This window comes from Macaca nemestrina (genome assembly GCF_043159975.1).
Source record: "Macaca nemestrina isolate mMacNem1 chromosome 15 unlocalized genomic scaffold, mMacNem.hap1 SUPER_15_unloc_1, whole genome shotgun sequence".
Lineage (NCBI taxonomy): Eukaryota > Metazoa > Chordata > Mammalia > Primates > Cercopithecidae > Macaca > Macaca nemestrina.
In genome coordinates this window covers 57,339-74,220 of record NW_027257580.1, presented here as the reverse complement: position 1 = coordinate 74,220, position 16,882 = coordinate 57,339, and positions in this window count along the sequence as shown.

Genomic DNA, 16,882 nt, shown 5'->3' with positions numbered 1-16,882 from the left:
CAAGGCTGAGAGGCACACACCACAGGCCACATCACACTCGAGCACCGACTCTTGACCGTTGCTCGTTCGTGTGTTAAGAGTTCAGGGAGCCGGGCGCGGTGGCTCAAGCCTGTAATCCCAGCACTTTGGGAGGCCGAGACGGGTGGATCACGAGGTCAGGAGATCGAGACCATCCTGGCTAACACAGGTGAAACCCCGTCTCTACTAAAAAATACAAAAAACTAGCCGGGTGAGTTGGCGGGCGCCTGTAGTCCCAGCTACTCGGGAGGCTGAGGCAGGAGAATGGCGTAAACCCGGGAGTCGTAGCTTGCAGTGAGCTGAGATCCGGCCACTGCACTCCAGCCTGGGCGACACAGCGAGACTCCGTCTCAAAAAAAAAAAAAAAAAAAGAGTTCAGGGTACAGGCGACAGACAGGCCTGATCTCAGCCATGGGACAACAGTGACTGCCCACAAGTCCCGTATCTAAGCCCCGACTTGCCCATCCATCCTTCCTTCAGGAACAATGCCCACCTCACAGTGCTGCCATGAACGCTAAGTCAGCACGTACATACACAACCAAATTCATTGCAATTGTGCTTTCTACAACAAGTTAATACAACCAGGCGCTATCATTGAGACTGAATAACCAATATTAGAACAGAAGATCAGGCCAGGGATGGTGGCTCACACCTGTAATCCTATCACTTTGGGAAGCTGAGGTGGGTGGATCACTTGAGGTCAGGAGTTGCAGACCAGCTTGGTCAACATGACAAAACCCCATCTCTACTAAAAATAAATTATCCAGACATGGTGGCACACACCCTGTAACCCCAGCTACTAGGGAGGCTGAGGCATAAGAATCACTTGAACCTGGGAAGTAGAGGTTGCAGTGAACGGACATCGTACTACTGTGCTCCACACTTCCAGCCTGGGTGACAGACCAAGATTCTAGTAAAAAAATAAAAGGTCAAGATGAAAACTGATTGCCAAGGTCCATGTTCCATATACTTCAAACATAAAGTTCATTAGCTGGTACTTGATCAAGTTGTTGATTTCTTCATTACAATCTTGTATATCCTTCTAACACGGCTCAAAATGTTTACATTTGAGCACACCTCGAGTATAACAAAAAATAAAGTGCCTATATTTCATAAATGAGCAAGTTCCAGTAAGACTGCATCCTGCTCTAGTTAATCCTTTGACAACATAAAACTGAGACTTCCTGACACAGCACTGACACATGGTACAAGAATAACGACCTCCAATTAAATCGCTAGATTTACAGAACACAGAAATATAGTTTATCACTAATTCACCAGCGATTAGCAAGATTTTAAAGGAAGAAAAAGTATCGGGACTGTAACTAGGAATAAAGGCAAAAATAAATATGAGAAATTAGTCACGTTTAAATCAATACCCTTTCTGTGGGGCCGTAATAAAGTATACACAACAGGTGTGTAAGCTGTCATGCTAAGCTGTCACCAAGCTCTCTATGAAGGTGGTAAGAGCGTCCCAAGTCACAGATCCTCATATTCCTATTTAAACGCTACACAGCCAACACCACACTCGGCACGCAGTGAGAACTCCGAAAGCTCAGAGGAACGCATGATGGGATGAAGGGCCCCAGTCCTGCCATCACCCTGCTGCTTATTAAAAATATAAAACAAAGCCCTGCCTTCAAGGTGCTCAGATCCAGCTAGTACAAAGTTTACTTTTGACGAGTTAACTACGAATGATGAAGACTCTCAACAGCTGTGCGAAATGTAAGGCAACCTAGTAAGAGGAACTTGGCTGAGACCAAACCCAGAGATGGTTTTTTAACCACAGAAGAGGAAAGAACTGAAGAACCTTACAGAAAGTTGACAGCATTTTCTATTTCTCTATGGTAGAACCTGGAATTTACCTTTGAGACAGACTATCCTTCTGTTCTGAAAATTCAGGTTATTCTTACAATCCTCCATCAGGAGTGAAATTCCCAAAGGCATGGAAAACCAAGTACTAATTTTAACCCCCCCCCCAAAAAAACTACCTACGATCTTAGATGTGAGATTTAGTATTCTCAAATTTCAAATTTGGAAATATTTTGCACAAAGTCCTTATTTTCCCTGTTTACTTGAAAGCTCTCTATTCTTTTGTCCTAAACATCTTCTTTCTCATCCTTCCAAACAGTATCTGAAGATGAACTTACATATCATTTTCAATGTTAACAAAGAAGATACTACATTTGTCATGAACTGTTTATATTCACAACTCTAGGAGGGATTTTGCTACATCGTGAGGAATAACACGAGGCAGTAAATACGCCACGAGTAAAGAACAGTAGAAAGTGGACACATTTCCTGATGAGTGCCGATTTCTCATTGAGCTGCTGACAAAGTTATAATACAGAAAGCTAGACAGCTGCTCTGTTAGTTCTACCTCACTTAAGTGACCGAGTCATTGTTGTTTCGGTTCCCTTTCTCGTCTTGGGATGAGACACACCTCACAGAGCTGTTTATGATTTCAGGAACACACACATCAATGAAGTGACTATTCCTAAATCATTGCAAAGGATATAGCAACCTGCCAAATTTCAACTAGGTTGCAACAAACAACTGTTTTCATCCTACACTCTCCGGTGCCAGCGAGATGGTGTGTTCTTGGATCCCTGCGGGAGCCCTATTCCTGGTGCCATAGAGCACACACACATTTACATCCACATAGTGTACGTATATGGTACACTGTAACACGTGTACCTGCATAGAGCGTACACACATCCGAATACGTGGAGTGTACATAAGTGCACTACCTGCGTAGAGTGCACACACATCCAGATCCATGTGGTATCCATCCATAGAGTGTACACACATCCAAATATAGTGTACAAACAAGTTCACTACGTGTGTAAAAGCATAGAGCATACACACATCCATATAGCAAATGTACATAGGCATGCTAACACGTATGCGCATGCATAGCACGTACACCCATCTGTATGCATACAGCGTACACAGGTATACTATAACCTGTATGTACATGCATATGGCATACACATGCACATCCGTATGTACATAGGTATGCTATTTGCTATATGTATACACGTGCGTATAGCATACACTCTTTTTTTTTTTTTTTTTTTTTTTTTTTTTTTTTTTTTGAGACGGAGTCTCGCTCTGTCACCCAGGCTGGAGTGCGGTGGCCGGATCTCAGCTCACTGCAAGCTCCGCCTCCCGGGTTCACGCCATTCTCCTGCCTCAGCCTCCCGAGTAGCTGGGACTACAGGCGCCCGCCACCTCGCCCGGCTAGTTTTTTGTATTTTTTTTAGTAGAGACGGGGTTTCACGGTGTTAGCCAGGATGGTCTCGATCTCCTGACCTCGTGATCCGCCCGTCTCGGCCTCCCAAAGTGCTGGGATTACAGGCGTGAGCCACCGCGCCTGTCCAATAGTATACACTCTTATCCAATGTACGTAGGTGCACTACAGCATGCATACACATGCGCAGTGTACACATATGCACATGTATACAACGTACATCAGTACACTAACGTATAAAGCGTATACACATATGCAACAGTGTACATACATATGCAGCATGTATATGTATTAGTGTGTACATATCCAGAAGTTTATTCAGTGTGCATAGTGTACATGCATGCTTGTGTGCACATATGTATATATATATCTGCAGAAATAATGTGCACATACCCACATGGTGTACGTACACAGCCATGTATATGGCATTAAATACATGCATGTATGTACACATGCAGAACAGATAGGTGTCCAAGTAGTGTGCATATAACCAAAGTGACCATAGATACACACATATACACATGTACATGCATGCCTACAGCATGCACGTGTGTAGGACACAAAGGTAGTGTACATACCTATACATTGTAAATACATGCACAGTGGAAATACACGTAGTATGCGTACACCACATACACACATGTACATTTATAGAGTACACATATACCGAGACCCAGAACGGGTCATGAGTATTAATACTGCGGAAACGCTTCCAGTTCTACCTAAGTGAATTTTTTTCAAACTATAATAGAACTCATATAAAAAGGGTTTTAAGGAGATCAATACAGCTAGTGACAAAAACAGTGGGAAGGGCACAACCACTTTCCCTCAGAGTTCTGGGCCTGACCGTGGAAGTTCAGAGGTTTCCTAATGCAGTACACGTCAGAACTGACTCATGCTAAAGCGATCCTTAAAAATTAAAAATGTGTCCTCATGTTTTGGCCTTTGAGACAAACCCTCTTAGTTAATCGAGTTCTGACTGAATTTGACTCACAGTACCCTGGCAGATTCTTCATTTACTGGTGAGACAGACGAATGTCCCAGGGTGAGGGCACTGCTAGCCCTTTCAGGGTCAGCTTTTCGAGGAGCGATGTCTGGCAGAACACAATCCAACACCATAGTAGGATCCCCCACCCAGCCACTTAGACGCTTTCGGGGACTTACTCTGTCTCCTTGTTTCCCTTTCTTGAATTCAGCTGGGGGGGGGAACCCAAAAAAATCAAAACCAAAAACAAACAGCCCATGTGTTAGTGTGTCTGAAAAGTTAATACATCCACATCCAACTTTCTAAATGAGACACGGCAGGTATGATGGTCACTGAACAGTGGCCACTGTTGACAAAATACAAAGTCTTCTGCAAACATGAACGAGTTTCTAGGAGTACAAAAGTCAAGGGAATTTACTTCACATATTAAAGGTGTCAAGGGTGCTCATCAAAAATGTACTTAGAGGTTTTCCTTTAAAGATATTTTTGAAGATTTTTAAGTTGCAATACTTAAAGGCCTCTGGGAAAAGAAAGGATACAGCTATCTGGAAGATTTATACTAAATGATTTTCATGTCTTTTTGATAAAGTTAAATAAGGTCAGCCCTGAAATAATGGGTTCCACTACTCTGAAGCTGTGGATGGAATCCACAACACCAATTGAATGAACAGCAAGGCTGCACACACAGGACACAGGCAGTGAGCCAGCCTGACTAGTTGTCAGCTTCTGGGTCAGTTCTACCCAGTTCTGCCCAGGCCCCACTGGAGATAAAAATCTGCCCTTTAGAAGCCTTCAAACCCCACCTTTCAAAATCTAATCCTCTTCAACTGAGGCCCAAGTCCAAAAATCTACTGACATCTTAGCACCTGTTAGGCCAGCTGTCACCTAGCCTTTTTGGCACCAGGGATGGGTTTCATGGAAGACAATTTTTCTGGGGGGTGGTTTTGGATTGCAACTGTTCCACCTCAGGTCAGGCAGCGGATCCTCATAAGGAGCACCTCCGAGATCCCTCACATGCAGTTTACGATAGGGTCCCAGCGCCTAGGAGAACACACAGCTTATGATAGGGTCCCAGTGCCTAGGAGAACATGCGGCTTACAAGAGGGTCCCAGCGCCTAGGAGAACACGCGGCTTATGATAGGGCCCCAGAACCTAGGAGAACATGCGGCTTATAATTCAGCCACCGAGGTATCCTATAGCTACTTATTCAGCCATGAGATACACCACAAAAGATATAGGCGAACAGGACACAGTTCTTCCCTGAAAGAAGGCTGCACCCTCAACAGAAGGGAGGCACATACTCCGAATGGAATCGGCATAGGAAACAGATGCTGCTGCAGGTTGAACTGGCTGCACAGAGCACCCACTCAGGTGTCTGAGAAACAAGGAGCCGCTGGTGCCATCACCTTCCATACCTGAGCTGGGACAGTGGGGAGCCTCTCATCACCAGGGACAAAGAGCCCCAGAACCACACAACGAGCTTACAAACTCACCAAGGCGATGACTGAGCAATGTGTGTGGAGTGATGCGAACACGCAGATGTCAGGGCCACGCGCGGCATTGGTTTTGTGCATCAACCTGAGCATGCCCGGGGTGCCCAGATGGCTGGTTCTGCATTATTTCTGTGTGAGATGCATGTTTGTCTCTGGACTGAGTGGAGACCCATCCTCGCCGGTGTGGGGGGCACCACCCTATCCCCCCAGGGCCCGAGTAAAACAGCAAGGCGGGGAAAACTGGGTTCACTCCACCTCTCTGGCTGATGGGCCAGTGACATCTGTCTTCTGCAGCCCGTGCTCCTGGGTCTCAGCTCCTCAGACCCTGGTCGGATCTGCAACCTCCGCTTCTCAAGTCTTCAAGCCACACCCTCTCAGGACTATAGCTTGCAGGCTGTGGGTCCTGGGGCTTCTTGGACTCTGTAGCCCCTGCAGCAGGCCTCGCCCTGGAGACACACGCACACCTGGCTGGCTGTCTCTCTGGAAGCCCTGACTAAAAGTCGCCCCTAAAAGTGGTCTTCAGGGTTTCTTTCTAGCCCTAAGATCCCAGCGCCCCTCCTACAATTCTAGGCGGAAAGGTGAACGGAGACCAATGGACAGAGGTGTGTGCGAGGACACGCCAGGCAGCAGCACTGGGCAGGAGGGCACTAACGCTCACTAAGCAAAGAATCAAGGCTGCTTGCCACAAAAATGAGAGCAGTAAAGATTTCTTCAAACAGAAATGAGTTTGTTTCATGATTTGCTCTTAATACATAAGAAAGCATAAAAGTAGGCCTATTAACAATTACGTAAGTCTTTACAGGCCCTTGAACTACTTCTGTCCCTTTGTGTTTTTATAGAAAATAAGCCTGAGGTTAAAGAGAATAACGTCACTGGCCACAGCTGGGGCCACGCGAGGACACAGCTTATACCCCTGAGGTCCCTGGGTGCCCCATATCCTTCCCTTGCTATTTATGGAAATATGGGAGAAACCAGGAGGTCTGAGCGTGGACATGGCCGTGCTCCCAGGGGCCGAGGAAAGCACCCATCTGTCCAGTCTTCCCTCCACCCCGCGGTTTCCTCTTACTCAGACTCTTGGGCTGACGTGGCTCATGCACTCAGCAGCGCCATCATTAAACGTTTAGCTTTGCATCACGAGGGCCTCCTCTGGCCTCCTCTGACCACTCCTCAACCTGCAGTCAGCACTAGTCTGCAGGACACGCGTGGACAAAGTTGATGGATCACGGCCCCCAACGAGGAAGGTGCCAGGCAAGGAGTCGGAGAGCCGGGGATGGAGCAGCCCTCACCCAGGGAGGCGAAGGCCAACAGCGGCCACCACCGAGGGCCTCCCTTCCCACCCTGAGGGCAGCTCACCCAGGGAAGCGAAGGCCGACACCGGCCACCACTGATGGCCTCGAGGGCTCTCCCCACCCAGAAGGCAGCTGCGATCACATTTCCCATAGCACCAAGAGACCCCTGTATTGAGCACAAACCTTTCCAACCTTCGAATCAATAAGGAATCACAACACAGACATTCCCTCAATCCAAATGGCCAGCCCACAAAACAGACACGCAATTATACACATTTCTTGTGGGAAAATCAGTCAGTCCCTGGGGCCTCGCGCCAGGGGTGGGGGAGCATCATGGGGAGACGCCCCAGCCCCAGCCTGGTTCCTCCCTCTACAGCTCCTTTTCCCTCCTCTTCCCCCCACCCCTTCCCACCCCCTCCTAGCCTCAGAGGCTCCTTCCTCAAATTCTTTCCCCTTGATGAAGTCATTCATGCCCAAAATACAAGGCAAAGTCATGGGGGCTCAAGAGAAAATCCATACCGTGGCTCGCGTTTTAGATTCTCTTAAGTTTGAGAATAACCAAGCAAGAATCTTTGGCATGTGAATGTGGTCTGAAGGCATCTGAGCACAATGCCCGGCACTGGCCCGGAGTGGATCATGGGTGTCTCGGACATCTTCGCAACTCTACACCAATTATTTTGAAACACACCAGCAGAATAGAACCATGTGAATAGCTGCTTCTTAGTTAAAAGTAGGAAGAGACTCCAAAAGCTGCCCTCAAGGAACATCCTTCCCACCAGGAGTTTTCTGCATCGGGCCCTTCAGGCACAGGCAAGGCCCCCGGGCCCAACTCCCTCATCCCTGCGTCACAAAGCAGCAAAGACGGTGGGGAATAAAGCAAATGAAGGAGTCAGTCCCGCCCAAAACGGGCTCCAGAAGCCACAGCCACTCTCCCAGTGTGGGAGCCAAGTTCAGAGACCTGGAAACACCAGCGTTCCCAGGGAGGAGGGCAGAACAATGCCATTTCCCTCTAGTTTAGGGAGACACCACCCCACGTCCTCTAGCCTTGATAGAAGAGAGACTTCACATAAATGATTTCAATGACTCCACCACACACAGAAAGTGGGCTAGGGGCTAACACACCCATATAAATGCCTGGCAAAAACACATTAAATGAACACACAGATAAGCAAGGTTCTCCTGTTATCCACCAAATATTCAGAAACAAATCCAGTAAGCAATCTCTTTGCAATCAAAAGACCAATTCAGAGGTGCAGATTAAAAATAAACATACAACTGAACCCTTAATACACCAAGAACCAATTTCCACGGAAGTGTTATCACATCACCACCTCCCAGCTGAAGGAAGCAGCACTGGCCACTGACCAGCTGTCCACTCATGGGTCAGTGAACGAAAGACAGTGCTGTCCAGGACAACGATGAGATGTTAACCTGAAAAGGGCAAAATTGCAGAGGCTGGAGGTACCTCCCAGGTAACCTGGCCCCCTCAGTGGACAGAGGACCCCCGTGGGGCCACAGAGCCCAGAGCTCCAGTGTGTTCGGGGAAAGCACTCAACTGCAAACCTGATGACGTCCGAATGCCTTCTGCCCTTCTGCGTCTCTGCCCCACTAACAGGGAATCCGTGAATGCTAAGGAAATGTAACTCATTTTACAATATATGTAGATTTTTAGCAAATTAAAGATAAACAGTGACAAACTTTGAGAATTAACCAAAATATAGTTCAGTGAATGCCCAAACTCATAGCTAGTCTCCAAGAGGTGATAAGCTGTGTGTGGTGGTTAACGCCTGTAAATCCCAGCAGTTGGGGAGGCTGAGGCAGGAGAATCACTTGAGCCTAGAAGGTTGGGGTTGCAGAGAGCTGTCATTGTACTACTGCACCCAGCCTGAGAAACCGAGTGAGACTGTCAAAAACAAACAAACAAAAACAAATTAAAGGAGTTCAAATGAACTCGCCCATACCCTTTAAATTTTCATTTGGGTACATGGGATGATCTAGTTCCTTTTTCCCTTGCAATACATGAATAATCTAATAATTAAATATAATCTAACAATTATATGGGAAAATTTAATTATTTTCCCATTTCATTATTCCCTATCTCAGGGAAAAAGTTAAAAGTATTCCCTATTTCAGGGAAAAAGCTAAAAATCATTTTAAACCTTCCTTCCACAAAACAGTATACTCAGTCATCTCTATCTGCTTTATCATGTGGAATTCAGCTTCACATGCTTACAATGCAGTTTTTGTTAAACAGCGTTTCTGTAGACAGGCAAGAGAAAGAAACACTTGGTCTATGTAGAAGCAGCAGAAGACACGTTTTAACAGAAAAGGGAGAAGATACCACCGTGTGAATCTGGAAATTCTGTCCTCATCTTGTCCACACACACAGAAAACACCCAAGCACGTGCCTAGTGTCCAACAAGAGCACAGAAAGGATAGGGATCCCTCCAGTTGTTTAATGACCAGCCCCACTTGTCACCGCCACATAACAAAATCCGCACGGCAACTTCAGCACGTTTCTTTCACGATTCCACGGAAATCAGGCTGAAGAACATACAGATGTTTTGCCCACATTTAAAAATCCAAGTGTGGGACTCAGAAATAAAACAAATTATGGGTTCACTTCACTTTTCCAAATTTTTACTTGGAGAAATCTATAAAGATCTTGTCAGTTACATCCTTAAGGTTTTCAATAATTTTTCAATGCAAAGATCGGGCAAGACTTGTAAAGAGGTACACACATACGGCCCAGCGCGGTGGCTCACACCTATGATCCCAGCACTTTGGGAGGCCGAAGTGGACAGATCAAGAGATCAGGAAACCGAGACCATCCTGGCTAACACGGTGAAACCCCGTCTCTACTAAAAATACAAACAATTAGCCAGGCGTGGTGGCGGGTGCCTGTAGTCCCAGCTACTTGGGAGGCTGAGGCTGGAGAATTGCATGAACCCAGGAGGCAGAGCTTGCAGTGAGCTGAGATTGCACCACCGCACTCCAGCCTGGGTGACAGAGGGAAACTGTCTCAAAAAAAACAAAGGAGGTACACACATTCATGCCACATTCTTCTCTCAAAGAGACAGGCCCTTTCTTAAGATTCCAGAAGTAAATGTGGTTGTCACCCTGCTTTTGAGAGGATGGGCTGTGTTTTTTTTTTCTTTTTTTTTCTTGAGACAGAGTCTCACTCTGTCGCCCAGGCTGGAGTGCAGTGGCCGGATCTCAGCTCACTGCAAGCTCCGCCTCCCGGGCTTACGCCATTCTCCTGCCTCAGCCTCCCGAGTAGCTGGGACTACAGGCGCCCGCCACCTCGCCCGGCTAAACAGACTTTCCTCCATGCACCAAGGATGCACCATGGGGGCAGTGCTGCCCCCGCCTCCCCAGTCTCTGCTCAGGGTGGGGCAAGGGGAGCTCCGTTGTCTCCCGTATACACCGTCAACAGGCCAGGTGCTCAGAAGGAGGCTTCCAGGACTCGCTGTAGGCATTCGTCAGCAGGGCAGGCAGTGCCTCGTGCTGGTGGGCATCCAGCAGTAAGGGAGTCTTGCACTTCACTCCCTGGGCCCAGCCCCTGAAAGAGGGGAAAGAGACACCTGTATCGTAACTCATGTGTATTTATAGACACACAGAGACTCTGCAGTGCAAGGTGCAGAACTAGAAGGAATCATGGAAATAAGAGGGAAGACATTTGGTGACGACTGGCAGAGCCACCTCAAGCCTCAGCACTTCCTGCCGGAGCCCTCACTGACCAGACTCCTCCAGGGTCACTGCCACTGCCTTGCCCAGCTCATGACAGGGCAGACAGTGACAGAGCCTCAGAACAACCTCCCACTCTTTCCTCACCAGCCCAGGGTACGAGCTGTTCATGAGTGTCCCAAAGCCTGAATGCGGGGACACAGAGGTGACTGAGCAGAAAGGGGGACAGCCACAATGGCCGCGGGTGTGCAGACATTGCGGGGCACCCCAGCAGCCCTTTCCGTCTTAAAGAGGATGGCCACGGGTGTGCGGATGCTCCCGCGTGACCCAGCCGTCCTTTCCATCTTATAGGGGAATGGCCACGGGTGTGCAGATATTCCCAGGTGCTCCAGAGACCTTTTCACCTTAAGGAGATTTTCACAGTCTCATATCAGTCTCCAAACTATTCAGTGAGGTTGGAGGAGTATCACTGTGGACCAACACTGATTGGCACCAAGTAAGGGCAATTTTATAACCATGTCTCAACCATGAAACAATCAGGTCTTTGGCCATCTGGTCTAAGCTTTTTCTGTAACAAAGTTGGATAATTAAGTTGAACTTTGGTTTTCCAAAGCTTGTTACAGAAACCACATCTTCCTAGGTGTGGCTCTGTGGTGTCACGAGGGCTCTGGCGTGCTCTGAAATGAATTTGCCACTTCAGCCTACACTCTACTCCCTTGTTTGGTTAAAGAAACCCAAAAAGCAGAATTTGTTTTGGCCAATCGCGTGCTGACCCAACTGCAGAGGTTTTAATTAGAGTACTTTCATTGCATCATAGAAAGCAAAGTCATATAGATCAACTCATTATTACCACTCCAAAGGTTTAGTAAATCTCCAGATAATCAGGCAAACATTTTAAGAAGCTACATTAAGGTTTACAATACTCAAAATTTAAAACTACATCCATGCTTCAAAAAACCACCATTCCCATTTTAGATGGCCAAATGCATATGAGAAAGAAAGAAACGTGCTGAGCGCATTTTTTGGGTAATCTTATGGAGAAACTGCCACTTTAAAAATGGCTCTAGTCCCTGGCTCCAGATGGGTGTGGTGGGTTGCCTCACTCAATTTCAACTCCACCTGAAGCTGGGACACTAGAAATCCATTCCCACACTCCAGGGCACCAGAATTCCCACTTCTGGAAACAGCCAGGAATGCAGACCTGTAGCAGAGAATTCTTTCCTGCCCACCCTAACTGTCCTCTGTGGAAGGCGACAGTCAAAGACAAGTCCATCCCCCTAGGCGCAAATGCACCACGAAGAACCATTTCAAGGTGGGAAGTGATTGATCAGTGGGAACAGGCAGTTTAGCTAATCACTTATAAGGCAGAGAAGGGGGGTTTGAAGGCCTGTACCTGGTCTTGTCCTCGGTAAATGGTCATCCCACCAGTCAGCCTAAGCCACATGGGAACGGGCTTCTTGAAGTAAAAGTGGGGGCGCAGTTGTGGGGAAGGGGAATGTCTTAACCATCACTGTTTTGAAGGATCACAGGGCTCAGGCAATGTTCAGTATTATCACACACCAAGGTTTTTACAGTCTGAAGAAAACTACAGTCCTAAGGTGTCAGTTCTCAAAGTCCTTAAGTTCCTCCTGCTAAGATTCCCAGAGGGTCTCCACTTCTTGCACCGAACCCCAACTTGCACAGGCACCTGCGTCCTTCTCCTGCAGCAAATGCAGATAAGAAGCTGTGGCTCTGCTGCAGTAATGATGCCATGCAGCCCTAACACCCCAGCAGAGCAATGGCTCTGGCCTGAATGTCCCCAAAACCTCATGCTGAAACCATCTCCGAAGGGATACATTAAGAGGTGTGGCCTTTGGGAGGTCCTGCTCTCAGGACCAGGGTTGGTGTCCTTCTTGGGAGGCCTGGAGGAGCCCTCCTGCTCCTCCACCACGTGAGTTCTGACGAGATGACCGCTGCCACGCAAGACCCGGCGAGATGCTGCCGTCTGTGAGCCACAGGCCCTGGGGCACCAGATGTGCAGGTGCCTTGACCTTGGACTGCCTTGACCTTGGACTTTCCAGCTTCCAGAGCTGTGAGCAATAAATGTCTCTTTACAAATCACCCAATCGACAGCAGCCGGACAGAGACAGTAATGTCACAACATGAGTCACTTTCTCAGTGGGCCAGAGGACTCCCCATGAGCCACCACTGTAAAGCAAGAACTCCCTGGAGGATGGAAAGGGGTTCACAAGGAATTCTACCCAGCACCAGGGTGTCTGTCCTTTCTTGCAGGAAGACAGCTGAGCCATGGCAGGAAACTACAGGGTGGGTGGGGCTGGACAGTAATGTGTCACCTGCTCATCTAAGCCTCAGTCTCCTGCCTCTCATCACGACAGTGGGGGTAACACCCCCCTCACCTGAGCTGTTGGGGGAGGTAAGAGTGCTGGGTGATTAACAATTGTTAGTTCCACGGAAATAAGGCAAAGAATCTGCCCCATGTCTTATAAAACCAAATCAGCCCAGGAATTCCACATCACTACTAATTTGCATGGGAAAATACCAGATTCTCCTAAGTTCTGGCATGTCATTTGTATTAATAAAGTTTGCAGAGTTTTCACATACTAAGTATATAAAACAGGAAAATAAATCATGCAATTTGGAGGCTGAAGCAGGAGACTCACTTGAGCACAGGCGGCGGAGTTTGCAGTGAGCCGAGGCCTCGCCACTGTACTCCAGTCTGGGTGATAGAACGAGACTCCATCTCAAAAAATAAAAAAAAAAAAAAAGATTTTGCTTCTTCATACTAGTAAAGTGGGCAGACTCTACATGCCAACTCTTATTCAAAGGTCGCCTAACACTGACTCAGGAACTCTGGCCCTGATGTGCTTGGAGTTTTAATCCTAACAGTGTTAAAGACCACTCCCCCAGGAGCTCTGAACAAGTACTCCAGGTATACGCTGAACAAGACCACACACTCTGACCGAAATCTAACTTCCCAGACCCAAACTACAGAACCACAGAAGACACTGCTTCTGTCCAACTTTTTGTTCTGCCATCGTTTGTGTCCATTATTTCCTACAAACCATCTCATTAGAATTTAGGGCACACAAAAGGCCAATACAACAGGGTTACTTTTCAAAGGTTTGGAGGTGAAGAACAGATACAATGCAGTAGCTTCCTATTGCTGCTGCAACAAATTACCACAAATGCAAACCTCCTCTCAGCCCTGGGAGTCAGGAGTCCCAGGGCTGAAGTCAAGGGCTCAGTAGCTTGTATTCCTGCCTGGAGTCTCCCAATTCATAGAAGCCACCATGCAGCTTGGCTCACAGCCCCACACCCCTCCTACCACTGCCCCGGCCTCAGCCCTGCACCCCTCCGGACCCTGCCCCTGCCCCACACTTGCCCTCACCCCCACAGCCCTCTGGCCTCTATCTCGTCCTCAGGTCTCCTCCTCTGAGGCAGACCCTCGTACTGCCTTCTCAAAAGGCACATGTGAAGACACTGGACCCGCCTGGACAACCCAGGGTCCTCCGCCATCTCACTGTCCGTTACACTCACATCTGCAAAGCCTCTTTTGCCATGGAAACTTCATTATACTAACAATCATTTAACAAGTCCATTATAATGATGTGAAAATTGGCATTGTTTTCCTCCTAATGAACAGATCAGTCACCCATGTAACCTATAAATATTTGACTATTAAATATACAATACTGTAGGAGACAGAGATGAGGAAGACGGTTCCTCCCTGAAAGACGACTGGACCCTAGACGGAGGGATAAACATTCTGAACAGAATCAACATAACTCAACATTTGAGTCGGAGAGGTCAAGCAATTAAGACGTTCAAAAAAGCAACCAGAAAGTATGTACTGTGCCTGTAGTTCACATCTGTGCCTGGCGTCATGAGCATGAGCATGCGGACACGCACACAGGGCCCAAGTGTAAGATCAAATATAAGGAGCTTTCCACTGTAGTATTTAACTAGATCTTATTACAAAATAGCCTCCTGATTTTTATCCAAAAAGTTCTCTGTAATTAAGGAAATTAATTTTCCCCTAAAAGGCATTTCTCTAGCTATCATTCCATATAAACTAAATGGGCATATTAAAGAAAAAAGACAAATGTTTGACTTCGGGGGTTTGCCTACGACTTGAATAAGCATGATTTTCTTCTGGCCAAGCAGGGAGCAGCTGGACCAGACTGGAGGGAAGGAAGAACAAATTTCCACTCTGACCTCAGTTGGGCACCAGAGTCTTCCCTGTCAGAATGTGGGTGTGGTGCTTCCCACACACCAGCCTCTGACGAAACTCAGCCCAAGGGTGTGGGAAAAGGCTGTCTACTTCTGAAAAATCTACAAAGTGCAGACACATCAAAAGCTTCAGAAGACTGTAAAGGGCCAAGGAGAACACTACACCCTTGGAGTTTACAGAAAATGGTCAGCCTCACACGTGCCTGAGGTCCAGGGTCAGCTCCCGGCTGCCACGACGCCGTGAACGCAGCCCTGGCTTCCCCTCTGATGCAGAGAGCTGGTCACTCTGCCGGCAGCACTCAGAGCTCAGAACATTCTAGAGGAAAGCAACGTGTCCCTTTTAAAATGGGGAACCGGGGCAGCACAACTGAAGCTCTACGACTGTCTCAACTACTGGGTTTCGGGGTAGCATTAGGAAATCGTGAGAATCCAAATCTCAATTTCATACAGATTCCAGATTCACTGCAGGTTCCAGAATTTCCTGAGACATTCTTCCAATTTATCACTCAGGATTCCCTTGCCAAAGCTAATAAAGTCTACATTCCTTACGGAAAACCCACCATAAGCACCACCACAAATAAGATCAACTGACTGACGCCCGCCCTTCGCACCAAACATAGAAACTGTTACTCACACAAGACTGTGCTGGAGGCAGCTCTCAGCTGAAGCCGAATCCGTGAGACTTCATTATCCCCCATTTTGGATCGAGTGTGAAGACTGTCAGCAAACCAGGGCCCCAGTGTAAAGCAGAGAACAGATCCTCTGATGCCTGCCTGAACATTTCCTTCCCACCTCTGTCTTGGATATTGAACACCCTCAGAGCTCCTGAGTCACCCACATTTGCAGGTCATTTATCCAGCCACCAGGATAACACAATTATGCGATAAAAATGCCTTCTCAGGGCTTTGTCGTACTCAACAAAGAAGCTCAGAAGGCTAGGTAAGCGCAAGAAAGGGGGAAGCGTCCTCCAAACAGACAAAAACCAAGGAAAACCGTGCAGAGACTCGAGAGAGAGAGAGCAGAAACACAGCCCGCTGTAGCCTTTCAGGTCCTGCTGGCCGCAGCCCTGCGTTAGGTGGCACCATTTCCACAGATGCATCCTGCTGGGCCCACTTGAAAGGTCCCGCTTGCGAGACACTCACCCCCACTTCCAGCTCCTGCAAGACCCGCTGCAGCCCCACTCCATCCTGGGGGCCGACTGTGCAAGTCTTCCCGGCGAGACCCCTCAGAGCCTACTCAGTGTCTGAGACTGGGAAGCACCAAGGATCCAGAAAGGCACAATCCCGTTCTCCTCGTGCTGCTTTCTGGGTTCCAAGTTGTCTAACGAGTCCTGCATAAACCCCGGGCTGGGGAGCCAGCCAGGGCCCAGCAGCACCCAGCTCATGCGCTCCACTCACCCCACAGAGGACCACGGAGGCCCCAGCACGCTCTGTCCGCGGGGCAAGACACCAGAAACAGCCACAGTTCAGGGTTCTGACACCCGCCCCGCTGCCGTCATTACCTCCTGGGATCTGAATTCTCATTGGTTGCAAAGGTGATCCCACAGCTCCGCTGCCTTAATTACCTGCTGGGATCTGAAATTGTATTGGTTGGAAAGGGGATCTCATTGCTCAAGCACTCCCTGCTGCCTCCTTGCAAACAACATAAAAAATCCAAAACCCCTCGTAAAGAACGTTTACTATAACCTCAAAACAAGACACATCCCGAGACCAAGGAAGATACACACGCACATCTGACACCCGGTGGACGTCAGTGACCGACGCCACGGCTTCCGTGTGGCGTGTGAAGCAGGAGGCCTGTCACGGTGACTCAGGCTGGGGTCTGAATGGGGGTCTTCCAAGCAACTAGGCAACCAGGACGCACACCCCAAAACCCAAGTCCCCGCACTCATGTACCTGGCAGAAATGCTGCGTGGCCATCGACACCA